General features: G+C 35.0%; 1 protein-coding gene across 3 annotated transcripts in view; it reads right to left on the bottom strand.

The window, feature by feature from the left end:
- Positions 1-12714, bottom strand: part of LOC112641699 (CD2 associated protein) — a 144532-nt gene that overhangs the window by 113521 nt on the left and 18297 nt on the right. The window contains exon 1 of one of the 3 annotated variants that reach the window (XM_049092145.1): positions 11113-11851. The exons of the other annotated variants lie outside the window; for them this stretch is intronic. The gene's annotated coding sequence lies outside the window, so the exon portion shown is untranslated. Of the gene's footprint in view, positions 1-11112; positions 11852-12714 lie in introns of those variants that run through there. 3 annotated transcript variants of the gene reach the window in all.

Raw genomic sequence — 12714 nt, 5'->3', positions numbered from 1 at the left:
TCCTTTCTTATTGAACCTTGATTTTGTTTTTTTTTTTTTTTTTTTTTTTGAGTCTTTGTACTTTTACAAATGAGGCTTCCCTCGGTCCCAGAGGGTTAAATCCTTACTAGTCCAGGCCAGGATTTTGTAAATACTAATGTACAATCAAGTCATCTTGTTGCATCTTGCTTAAATGTGGACTCTGAAAAAGCCCTGGATATCTAATGCTGCTGGTCAAAGAGGCAAATGTCTAAAGAGACTTTATTTACTAAAGAGACTTTATTTACTAAAGATAATTTATTTATAGTAATTTCACATACATAAACACATGTGCATGCACACACACATGCAAAGACTGGTTTTCAAATACACATGTGATAGATGGATTCTAACCAATAAGATATGAGCAGGGGTTTGGGGAAAGTTTTACCCAACCTTAAAAACAATACACAAGGAAAAAAATGTCCTCCTGCAAACTTTGGATGTTCCTCAGTGAGAATGTAATGCCCAGAGCTGCTATAACTACTTAAGACAAAAAAGAGAAAGAGAGAGAGAGAGAGAGAGAAATTGATTGTCTCAATCCCTTCTTAAGAAAAAGATTAGGATGAAAAAGAAGATGAAAATGACCTAGATGTTCGCTAGATTCATCAAACTGATCAAATTAACTAACCCTGAGCTACATTACCTTTAGTTTTCTTGTTACAAAAGTAGTTTTCTCTCAACTTTTAGACTTATGTATTTATTTTAGAGAGAGTCTAGAAAAAGCGAGGGTCAGAGGGAGAGGGAGAGAGAATGTGAAGCTGACTCCACTCCACACTGAGCACAGAGCCCAACTCAGGGCTTGTGAGATCACAACGTGAGCTAAAACCAACAGTCAGACACTTAACCAACTGTGCCACCCAGGGGCCCCAGTTTTTCCTTAACTTTTAAGTAAATTTTATATAGGATGTCTATTTGTAGCCGAAAACATCCCAATTGGAGAAGAAAACCAAAGAAATTTTTCAAGTTCATGAAAATGAATCTATAATTAATAAAGCCAGGAATAGAAAGCCCAGAGAATTTCAAGAAACTGTAACTGAGATACCAAATTACTCTGCAGAATCCTATAAAAGCTAGAAATTCAGAAAAGGAGGCCTTTTGAGAAATGCAAAACTTAAAATAGGGGAATTATCTCTACTTGGAAGAGCTAACACTATCAAGCACAATAGCTCTAAGACAATAAGGTTAAGTAGGCAGGCATTTTTCTCTGAAGGCCAAAAACTAAAAAGTTAATCCTCACCCTCCACGCCCCCCTCCCCACCACAGAGTTTGAGGAAACTAGTATAGCTCCTACGGACGAATGATGGTTTCTTAGAGAAATGACTACTGATTTCCGGAACTTAGAGGTCCCCACAGCAATGAGCAGCTCCCCTTCTGATAACTGTAAAATAAAATGCTAACTCCTACCTACCTAGTATCCCCAGCTTATTATTTTTATTTATTCATAAATATGAACAGACTAGTTAATCATGAAAAACCATAATAAAATAAAAAATTACTCCTGGATGAAACATACACCCACTTCCCCCCTTCAACCCTTCACAACAATTTAGTCCTAAAGCCATTAGGTGTAGAAGAGCACAGTGGGGGAAAAGGGGGGAAGGAAGGGGAGGGGGAGTGGGAAGAGTCTGCTGTGAGAAGTCAGAGAGCAAGAAGAGTAAAACAGGTATCCAAAACTGGGGTGGGGGTAGAGGGAGAAGTCAAGCTATTAGAACCACAGTACAGTAAGGAGAGCATTCACAAATGGGGGTTTCCCTGGTACAGCATATCACTACTCTAAGGCAAGGTGATGAGGGCATCTATATAGAGGGAACCTGACATGGTGTATTAGAACCCAAGCACAGTGGAGAGGGCACCCAAGCTGAGGGGTAGCTTGTAAGGGATATCAAAAGCCAAATGGTGTTGGAAGTAGGTGGCAGATTTCCACTCAGAGATTCAATACTGTGATACTTAATGAGAAGTACCACCAGGAACTTATGGGTTTGAATACATATGCACACACATAAAACACAAATACACACCCCAGCTTTGTCCACTGAAAGGGCCTGAAAACAGCCAACAGTCCAATGGCAATGAGCAAATCTAATGCTGAGATCTTAAAAACACCACTTTTTACTAAAAAGAACTAGGAATCCTTGGAAAGACAGGCAATTCCACCATTAAGGCAGGAAAAAGTACAAGATAAGCTTGGGATGCAGCACTGTGCCACAAAGCAAAGAAGTTAAAAAATATAAGGTTAATGCCAAAGGATAGAAAGAAGTGGTATCAAAAGGGCTCCTACTACTGGCCAAATCACGGCAATTTGAGCATCAAAATAAACAATTATGGTAACAATATATCTCACTGAATAAAGTAAGAAACCATGAGCCCATGCATTTATAAACAAATATTAATTTTTTAATTCTATGGTTGGATTGTGATTAAGTATAAAATCATGGTTTGTAGAAAATACACACTAAAATATTCAGGAAAAAGGCATCAGTTAGGAAAAATGTCTTTGTACTATACTTATTTCTACAACTTGCCATTTCAAAACAAAAATTTGAAACATGTAAAAATTTGTATCCTCAAGAGATACAACCAAGTTCATAAAATCAGAATGCTATTTAAAAACATCAGAAAATTAAAAAAAAAATTAGAAATTTGTATCTTTCAGGGGTACCTGAGTGGCTCAGTCAGGTAATCTGCCTTCAGTTCAGGTTGTGATCCCAGAGCAGGGAGCCTGCCTCTCCCTCTGCTTCCCTCTCTGTCTTTCATGAATAAATAAATAAAATCTTTAAAAAAATGAAAAAGAAATTTGTGTCTTCCAACATGTCTCATTAACTTTTTTTTTCTTATGGAGAGGTGGAGACAAATCCAAGAAAGTTTTCCACAAAAGATAAAGCAAAAAAAACATAAAAGACAGATGATCAATCCAGACAATTCGACATCCAATTAACAGTTCTAGGAAAAAAAAGAAAATAAAGAACTGACAATGAAATAATACACGAAAATACTCCAAAGCTAAAAGAAACAAATCTTCAAAGAGATCTGTGAATTTCCAGTACAATAACAAAAAAGTACTCACATCTAGATGAAATTTCATAACAAAAATAAATATATCCTACATAACTCTCTGAAAAGAAAGACAGTTCAACTACAAAAGTATGAGAGTCATCATCAGAAGACTTCTCATGCAGGATACCATATTCTACGGGAAAAATAAAAAGACAAGGCCACTTAAGTATTAAAGGAAAATGAATTCCACACTCAGCCAAATCAGCAGGCAAGTATAGGGTGTAACATTTTTATACCGGCAAGGAAAAGGAAATTAACTCCTACATATGACCTTACATGTTATCCAGTAAAATAAAAAATATTTAACAAAGAGAGGAAGACATGAAATCCAAGAAACAGTAAAGCCAATCTCGGAGAGTAAGATGGCAACTGTGCAATAGATCTAAGAACAGTCTAGACTAAGCAGGAGACCAAAAGTTCTAGTAGGTATTTGGGGGCAAGGAGGAAGGAGGAATAGACTGCATATTAGTTAACTTTAGATTTTAAAAGCTGCTCATGCATGTGGTAATCACTAAAATAATAAGTATAAAATGCCAAACAAAAAATATTGGACTTGCAGTTTCAGCTCCAATGTGTGAAAAAACTTGCAAGTTGTCACTCCCATCGCTACAACAAGAAAAAAGCTAAACAAACTGAAAGTCAATGACTATTCCTGGACTCATCAGAGAATTGAGGACACAAGGCAAACTGCCAGTTCAAGATATGGAGGAGACAGACATATTCAGGAAGTCAAAACCAAGAACTATTAGATCACCTCAAATACAAACAATGGAACCATAAACTGATAAGAACATTATTATTAATTTCCCAAGGCTGTCATAACAATCACAAACCAGGTGACTTAAAACAATAAAACTTTATTCTTTCACATTTATAGCTCTGGAGGCCAGAGTACAGAATCAAAGTATCAGCAGGGTTGGCTCTTTCTAAGACGTTGAGAAAGAACTGCTTCACACTCTGCTTTGGCTTCTGGAGGCTGCCAGAAATCTCTGGCATTCCTTAGCTTGCATAATTCCAATCTCTGCCTCCACGTGCACATGACCTTGCCCTTTTGTGTGTCTCAAATCTCTCTCCCCTTACTCTTGATAAGAATACCACTTGCTGGATTTGTGGTCAGTCCTAAAACCAGGGCAATATTATCTTAAGATCCTTAGTTACAGCTGCAAAGACTTCATTTCCAAATAACATCACATTCATCTGTACCAAGGCTTAGAACTTGGACAGACCATTTTGGGGCCAGAAAAGTTAATCCACTGTTAACACCTAAATGGTAATTTTGATGAACTACTACAGGCTGAACATGGAATAGCATCACAGTAGGAAACTTCTGGCAACCATAGTCTTAGGGGAATCACATGTTTTCATGGGTTTTACCTCCAGGAACCCCACCAGATTCTCTGAGTTTATGAACCCATAAAAATCTCCTGTGCTTTTGACAAGGAGGAAAGTAAACTAAGTCATTGTAAAGTAATCAGAAACCAGTCCCACAACACAAACCCACTGAAAGTTTGAGATTTAATTATAACATTATAGGATGCTCCTTTCCCCTACACTTTTCCATCATGTAAGCAGGGCTCCAGTATATTAAGAGCTAACTACTGCTGAAAGAGTTATTGCATGGTACAGATTCCATCTGAAGAGAAGTTCTTAGGAAACCCCAAAGACAGCCAGGAAGACAAAAAAGGACACTAAAGAAATGTGAAGCCTCTGGCACCTACACCTAGAACAAACATTAAACAAAATACAACTCTTGGACAGACTAATATAAAACCTCACACTCAAGATCTGCTTATCTCAGCCCTATTCCCTAATACATAATGTCCAACTTTCAACAAAAAACTATACATCATGCTCTTAAAAAGGCAAGAAAAAACACAAAAGCAAAGCAAGCATCAGAGCCAGACTGAAACATACTACATATTTTGGAATCAGACAAAGAATTTAAAATAACTTTGATTATTAATACATTAAGGATAATAATGGGGGGAATAAAAGACAACACACAAGAACAGATAAGCAGACAGAAACTCTAAAATCATAAGGAAATGAAAGAAATCAAGAATATTAACAAAAATAAAGGAAGCCAAGATGGCAGATCACTGCCCCAGAAAATGAGGAGTAGGTGCTAAGAGGGAAAAGTGGGCACCTCGGTAAGGGTAGTGTGTCTCAGAGGGGATCCATGTTAGCAGAACCTCAGAAGGAGGTGCCAGGCAAGGTGGGATGCTGGCCAGCTGGCTGGGGTCCTAAACTGAAGGGACAAGTGGCATGCTCAGCATCCACAACTTGCCTCAGTTTTCTCAACTTCAGGCTCCCTTCCACTGTGCCTCTATGCCCAGAATCAACAACTTTTCAACCTTCTTCTCTCCCAACCCTTGGACTCCATGTAGGACAGGGATCAGAAACTTCTAGCACTGACACAGGGCCCTGAAGGGTTAACAGGCAGCCAGTAGGGCTCCCAGTGCCTAGGAGGAGGGAACTGTGGAAGGGGAAGGTGGAAGGGACTGGGCAAAGAGGGACAAGCTCTCTGTACCTCTCCCCATCTCCTCCCTCTGCCATTGCCCATTCAGTGCTAGCAGCCGTCCTTAAGCACCAAGGCAAATAACAACTAAGGTCACAAAAAAAAAAAAAAAAAAAAACAGGATTATAAAATACTACCATGGAAAATTATATACCAACAACTTGGTCAACTTAGAAGATATGAATAAATTCCTAGAAACAAACAATCTTTCAAAACTGAATCAGGGAGAAACAGAAAATCTGAACAAATGACCAATCATGAAATTCAACAAAGGCCAGGACCTTCACAATTGAATTCTACAAACATTTAAAAAGTTAATACCTATTCTTCTCAAACTATTCCAAAAAATAGAAGAAGGAAAGCTTCCAAACTTCATTCTACATGGCCAGCATTACTCTAATACCAGAACCAATAACACTACAAAAAAAGCAAACTATAGACCAATTATCTCTGATGAACACAGATGGAGATACCCTCAACAAAATATTAGCACACTGCATTCAACAATAAAAGAACCATTCCTCATCAAACAAGATTTATTCTAGAGATGGAAGGATGGTTCAGTTATCCACAAATCAATCAACATGATATATCACATTAACAAAATAAAGAATAGGGCAGCCCTGGTGGCACAGTGGTTTAGCGTCGCCTGCAGCCCAGGGCATGATCCTGGGGACCCTGGATTGAGTCCCACGTCAGTCTCCCTGCATGGAGCCTGCTTCTCCCTCTGCCTATGTCTCTGCCTCTCTCTCTGCATCTCTATGAATAAATAAATAAAATCTTAAAAAAATAAAATAAAATAAAGAATAAAACCCATATGACACATATGGGTTGCAGAAAAAGCATTTGATAAAATTCAACATCAGTTTATGATTTAAAAAAAAAACCTCTCAACAAAGTGGATTTAGAGGGAACACACTTCAACATGATAAAGGCTAGACATACTGAACCCATAGCTATTGTCATACTCACTGGTGAAAAATTGCAAGATTTTAAGATTAGGAAAGAAAGAAAAAAAAAGAAAAGGAAAGGAAAGAAACAAAGAGAGATCAGGAACAAGATAAGGATGCCTACTCTGGCCATTTTTATTCAAAACAGTACTAGAAATCCTAGCTATAGCAATCAGACAAGAAAAAGTAATAAAAGGTATCCAAATTGGTAAGAAGTAGAACTATCACTGTTTCCAAATGATGTAAGCCTACATTTAGAAAAACCTAAAGACTCCTACAGAAAATGTTACAGAATAAATGAATTCAGTAATGTTGCAGGATACAAGATGAATATCCAGAAATGTGTTACATTTCTATACACTAATAAAATAGCAGAAAGAGAAATTAAGAAAATAATCCCATTTATAATTGCACCAAAAGGAATAAAATAGCTACAAATAAAATTAACCAAGGAAGTAAAAAATCTACACTGTGATAATTATAAAACACCAAAGGAAAAAAAGTGAAGACAACACAAATGGAAAGTTATACTACACTCATAATGTAAAATAATACTATTAAATGTCCCTACTAGGGATGCCTGGGGTGGCGGGCACAACAGTTTGTCTCAGGATATGATTCCACATCCAGGGACAGAGTCCTGCATCAGGTTCCCTGCGAGGAGCCTGCTTCTCCCTCTACCTATGTTTCTGTCTCTCTTTCTCCATGTCTCTCATGAATAAATAAATAAAATCTTTAAAAATAAATAAATAAATAAATAAATGTCCCTACTACTTTAAGCAACCTACAAATCCAATGCAATCCCTATCAAAATACCAAAAAGTTTTTCCACAGAACTAGAACAAATAATCCCAGCACTTGTAGGAAATCACAAAAGACCTTGAATAGCCAAAACAATCTTTTGAGAAAGAAAAAGCAAAGCTGGAGGTATCACAATCCCAGATTTTAAGATATACCACAAAGTCATAATAATAAAAACATTTTGTATGCTATTCACACAAAAACACTCAGAACAATGAAACAGGATTGAAAGCCTAGAAATAAGCCACACTTACATGATGAATCAATCTACAACAAAGAAAGAATGTACGATGTAGAAAAGACAGTCTCTTCAATAAATGGTGTTGGGAAAACTGAACTGCGAAATAAAACTGGACCACTCTCTTACACCAGACAGAAAAGGAACTCAAAATGAATTAAACATTAAATAAGAGACCTCAAGCCATAATGTTCCTTTAAAAAAAAAAAAAAAAAAAGGCAGTAGTCTCTGACATTAGCTTTCACAACATATTCATGGATATGTCTCCTCATTTAAGGGAAAGAAAAACAAACTATTTGAACTACACCAAAATAAAAAGCTTTAGCACAGCAAAGCAAATAACAAAATGAAAATGCAACCTTCTGGATGAAAAAAGATATTTACACATGATTTATAATAAAAGATAAATAGCCAAAATATATAAACAACTCATATAGCCCAACACCAAGAAATCAAATAATCCATTTTTTTTTAAAACAAATCATATAAATGGCCAACAGACACATGAAAAGGTGCTCAAAATCACAAATCATCAGGGAAACGTAAATCAAAGCCACAAGGTATTAAAAGAAAAAAACACCCCACAATATGTTATAGCCTCCCACTAGTCACAACAGCTAGTATCAAAAAGATAAGAAATAACAAATGTTAGTGAAGATGGGGAGAAAAGAAAATCCTCATGCACTTCTGGTAGGACTGTAAATGGGTCCAACAGCTGTAAAACAAAAACAAAAAAAACAAAAAACAAAAAACCAGTATGGAAGTTCCTCAAAAAATTAAAAATAAAAATAGCATATAATCTAGTAATTCCACTATCAGATATTTACTCAAAGAAAACAAAAACACTAATTCAAAAGACATATGCACCCCATGCTCATTGCAACATTATTACAATAGCCAAGATACGGAAGCAACCTGTGTCCCTACTGATAGATGAATGGATAAAGATGATGTGGTATGTGTATATATAATGGAGCATTACTCCACCATGAAAAAAGAATGAGGTCTTTGCCATTTGTGACAACATGGATAGACCCAGTATTATGCTAAGTGAAATAAATCAGAAGACAAATATCATAGGATTTCATTTATATGTGGAATCTTTTAAAAACAAACAAAACAACAGATAGGTGTAAATACAAAGAACAAACTCGCGATTGCCAGGGGGAAGAGGGATTGGAGGGATTGGGGGGCAGAAGTGGGCAAAACAGGTGAAGGGAATAAGAAGTACAAACTTCCAGTTATAAAATAAATATGTCACAGGGATTAAACGTATAGCATAGAGATAGAGAATATAATTAGTAGTAGTATAGTAACATTGGGACAAATGGTAACTATACTTACCATGGTGAGAACTGCCTAATGTACAGATTTGTCAAATCACTATGTCATGCACCTGAAATTAATGTAACATTGCATATCAACTATTATTAAATAACTTAAGTGAAGTCAAATGAAAATATGAAGGTAGAACAAAATGTTTTTTCTTACTCTTAATTAAGCTAAAAAATAACCATTAAAAGTAATAAGAGTGACAATTTACTGGGTGATTATAGCACATCCACAGGCTAATAAATAATAGCAATGTCATAAAGGGCAAAGAAGAATTGAGAAAACTCTATGGTACTTGCATTTCACATGAAGCAGTGCAGTGCTACTTAAAGGTGAACTCAGATTATAAATGTGTACTGCAAACTTTCAGGCAAATATCAAAAATGTTTTTAAGTATAATTAATATGCTTGGAAGAAGACATTAAATCTGAAATCATAAAATGTACAACTAGAGGAAATACAAAGTAAAAACAGAAGAGAAAAATGGTGAAAAATTCAATGAAACCAAAATTAGTCATCTTAAAAGATCAATGAAATTGATAAATCTCTAGAAAGAATGATTAAGAAAAAATAAAAAGAGAAGACCCAAATTACCAATATCAAGAATAAAAGAGACTATCACTAAAGATTTTACATTCATTAAAAAAAAATAGTTAAGAAAAAATACAAACAAGATACACATGTAGAAAACATCAAAGTTTTGGTACTTAAGTAGTTTTAGATAATCTGAATATTTTTAAAATTGAGTTTGTAGTTGGAAACCCTCCAAAAAAAAATCTCCAGACCCAAATGATTTCCCTGGCAAATTCTACCAAATATTTAATATTTAAGAAATCTCCTAACTGTACCTATTAGAATGGCTAAGATAAAAATATTGAAAAGGATGCAAAGCTCTTAGAACTCTAATGTGTTGCTAGTAGCAAATACAAAAAACAAATACTCGAAGAGTCTGGCAGTTTTGTATAGTTAAAATACACATTACCATATAATTCACCAATCCCACTCCTAGCTACATATACTCTGGAGAAGTAAAACTTACGTTCACATAAAAACCTCTACACAAATGTTTACAGCAGCTCTATTCATGAGTGCCACAACCTAGGGAAAAAACCAAATGCCCTTCAATGGACAAATGGATAAAAAAAACTATGGTACATTCAAGCAATGAAATACCACTCAGCAACAAAAAGAATGAACTAGTGATAAACATAGTAACTTGAATGAATCTTAAGAGCATTATGTTAAGTAAAACAGGCCAAATTCAAAAGGTTACATATTATATAATCCCATTTATATGACGTTTTCAAAAAAATAAATCTATGAAGATGAAGAACGGATACTTGGTTACCACTGGGGCAGGGGTGCTGACTAAAAAGGGATGACACGAGAAAATTTTTAAAGATAACAAAATTGTCCTATATCTTGATTATGTGCTGGTTACAAATACCTATGCATGTGTTAAAATATAACTGTAAACTCCCAAAAAAGTCCATTTTCCTTTAGGTCAATTTGACAATAAAAGAATAAGAATAAGCCAACTGTGTACAGTCTTTTGTAATGCTATGAAGAGCAAAAAGTTCTAGTAATTCTGACATCAGATAATAGTAATGTCATAGGAAGGTGTTCATGGTAAATGAAAGCTATGTCATAAAGTGGCGTGTACTGTACATCTTATTTTTTCCCAAAAAGGAAAAATGGACTTTCTCTCTCTCAAATAAATACACAAAATCTTTTAGAAAACAGAGAAAAACAGAACAAAATGACACATGCTCACAATATATCAAGAGAAAAAAGGTTTCAATTACATGATTTCCCTTTTTTATAAAACACACACACGTTGGTTTATATATCACCAAAAAAAAAGTTTGCAAATATATATACCACAATGATAGGTAAATATCTCTGGGTAGATATTCCCCTTCGTTCTCATCATTTGCAATTTTAAAATTTTTTCTATTAAAACTCTAAATTATGTAGTTGGAACAGCAAAAAAAAAAAAAAAAAAAAAACACACACAAAAATCTTAAGCAACCTACATGTCAAGCAGCTGGTGACTAGTTAAATACAGTAAAACCATACAAGGGAATAAGATTCAATTAGAAATTATACAGTTTAGGAAAAATGTACAATAAACTTCCAAACGATTTAAAAACCAAACTAAATGTAAAGTATAACCCATATCTGTAAAATATATTTACATTGCTTAAGACCAGAAATACTTCAAAATAACTTCACTCCGTAGAAATTAACAGGTCTCTTTTCCCTCATCCTTTATTCTGTGTTTTCCAAACTTCCTAAAATGAACTGTTTTACAATCCAAGATGACACTAATGTTGGTATCTCATAGTGTGCTCTATCTACGGAATGTCAGTGTGGCAGAACTCCAATGGTGTTCCTTATAATGCCGCTCTTTCCAGCTAGGGTTCATTCCAGGGTGATACAGGAGGGTATCTGATGTTACGCCCCATAATACACAGCAAGACCTTTCACCTAGTAGTAGAGCTAGTTAAAGCCAACTGAGTATGTTTCAACCCCAAAGGAATCATTAAAAAGCCATACATCCCATCCACCCTACTCCGACAGAATTCTCCTATAGTTACCAAGACTAAACTCAATACAAAAAGTGTAATCCCAATCTTCCAACATCACTTCACTGTCTTATAATAAACCACAAATTCTACAGTACACATCAAACGGAACAAGAAATGTTCCTGACTTACAAATGCACTGTTTTTCAAGTTCTTGTCCATTTACTGAATTTAATAATGCTCTCTGCTGTTTAACCATCTACTTAATTATAATGCCTATATTTAGATATAATTGTTACATTTTGTTCATATCCTTATATAATATGCATACACATATATATACATAAATACAGATGATGTTTCTCAAATTTTTATAGTAGTGAGTCATGAAATGTGGCAAAAAAAAAAAAAAAAGTTCCAGCAGTGAATGTCAGCAATACAATGAACTCCTCTTTAAATTATGTTGAATTACTCAAAATTATTTGTGCCATCCTGCAGGAATTATACTGAGTTGACTTTCAAATATTTTTCCCACTTTAACAGAATCTCTACTCAAAAGTCTAACTTTCAATAGATCATGTCTTTTCCAGTAAAACTTACTCATTCCGTAAAAATTAGTTGTAAAAGCTATTTTATACATAGTGCAAGTAGCATTCTATTTTTTTTTTTTTCAGATAAACTACAACCAAAACACTAACTTCTCACTTAGTACAGCTAAATGAACCAGATCTTCCTAAAGTCAGTAAACTTCAAAATAAATTCATTCTAGATTTAGGGGGGGAGGGGTGTTTTTGCCAATATATAAACAGCCAATATATAAACCCCCAAGACTTAAGTTAGGATTATTTAACCAATAAACAGTAGCACTTTTATGGTTAGTTCACCCAGAAATCCACTTCTAAAACATCTCAAAAGATTAAATACCTCAAAGAAGCCTATCAGGATGAGCAATGAGCACAAGAGATTACAGAATACACAAAGAGATTTGTCAATTCAACACTCTAAAAAAAGATGCTGTAGAGTTGGGGCCAGACTCAGAGGCCCAGAGGCATGTGACAACCTATGAAATCAGGCTGGTTTTTGGTTAGGTTATGAATTTCTAACCCTAAAAATCTCAATTAAATAGATAATTTCTATTAAAAAAAAATGAGTTACTCAAGAGATCAAAAATAAAACCAACATCCATAATCCATAATTAATAAAGTCAGAAGGTGGCCTAAAAATAGCCTCAAAAACAGTTCCCAAAAACAGATGATTTGTTTTAAAGATTCT

The sequence above is a fragment of the Canis lupus genome, chromosome 12, assembly GCF_003254725.2.
Source record: "Canis lupus dingo isolate Sandy chromosome 12, ASM325472v2, whole genome shotgun sequence".
Classification (NCBI taxonomy): Eukaryota; Metazoa; Chordata; class Mammalia; order Carnivora; family Canidae; genus Canis; species Canis lupus.
This window is presented reverse-complemented; position numbering and strand designations above follow the sequence as displayed.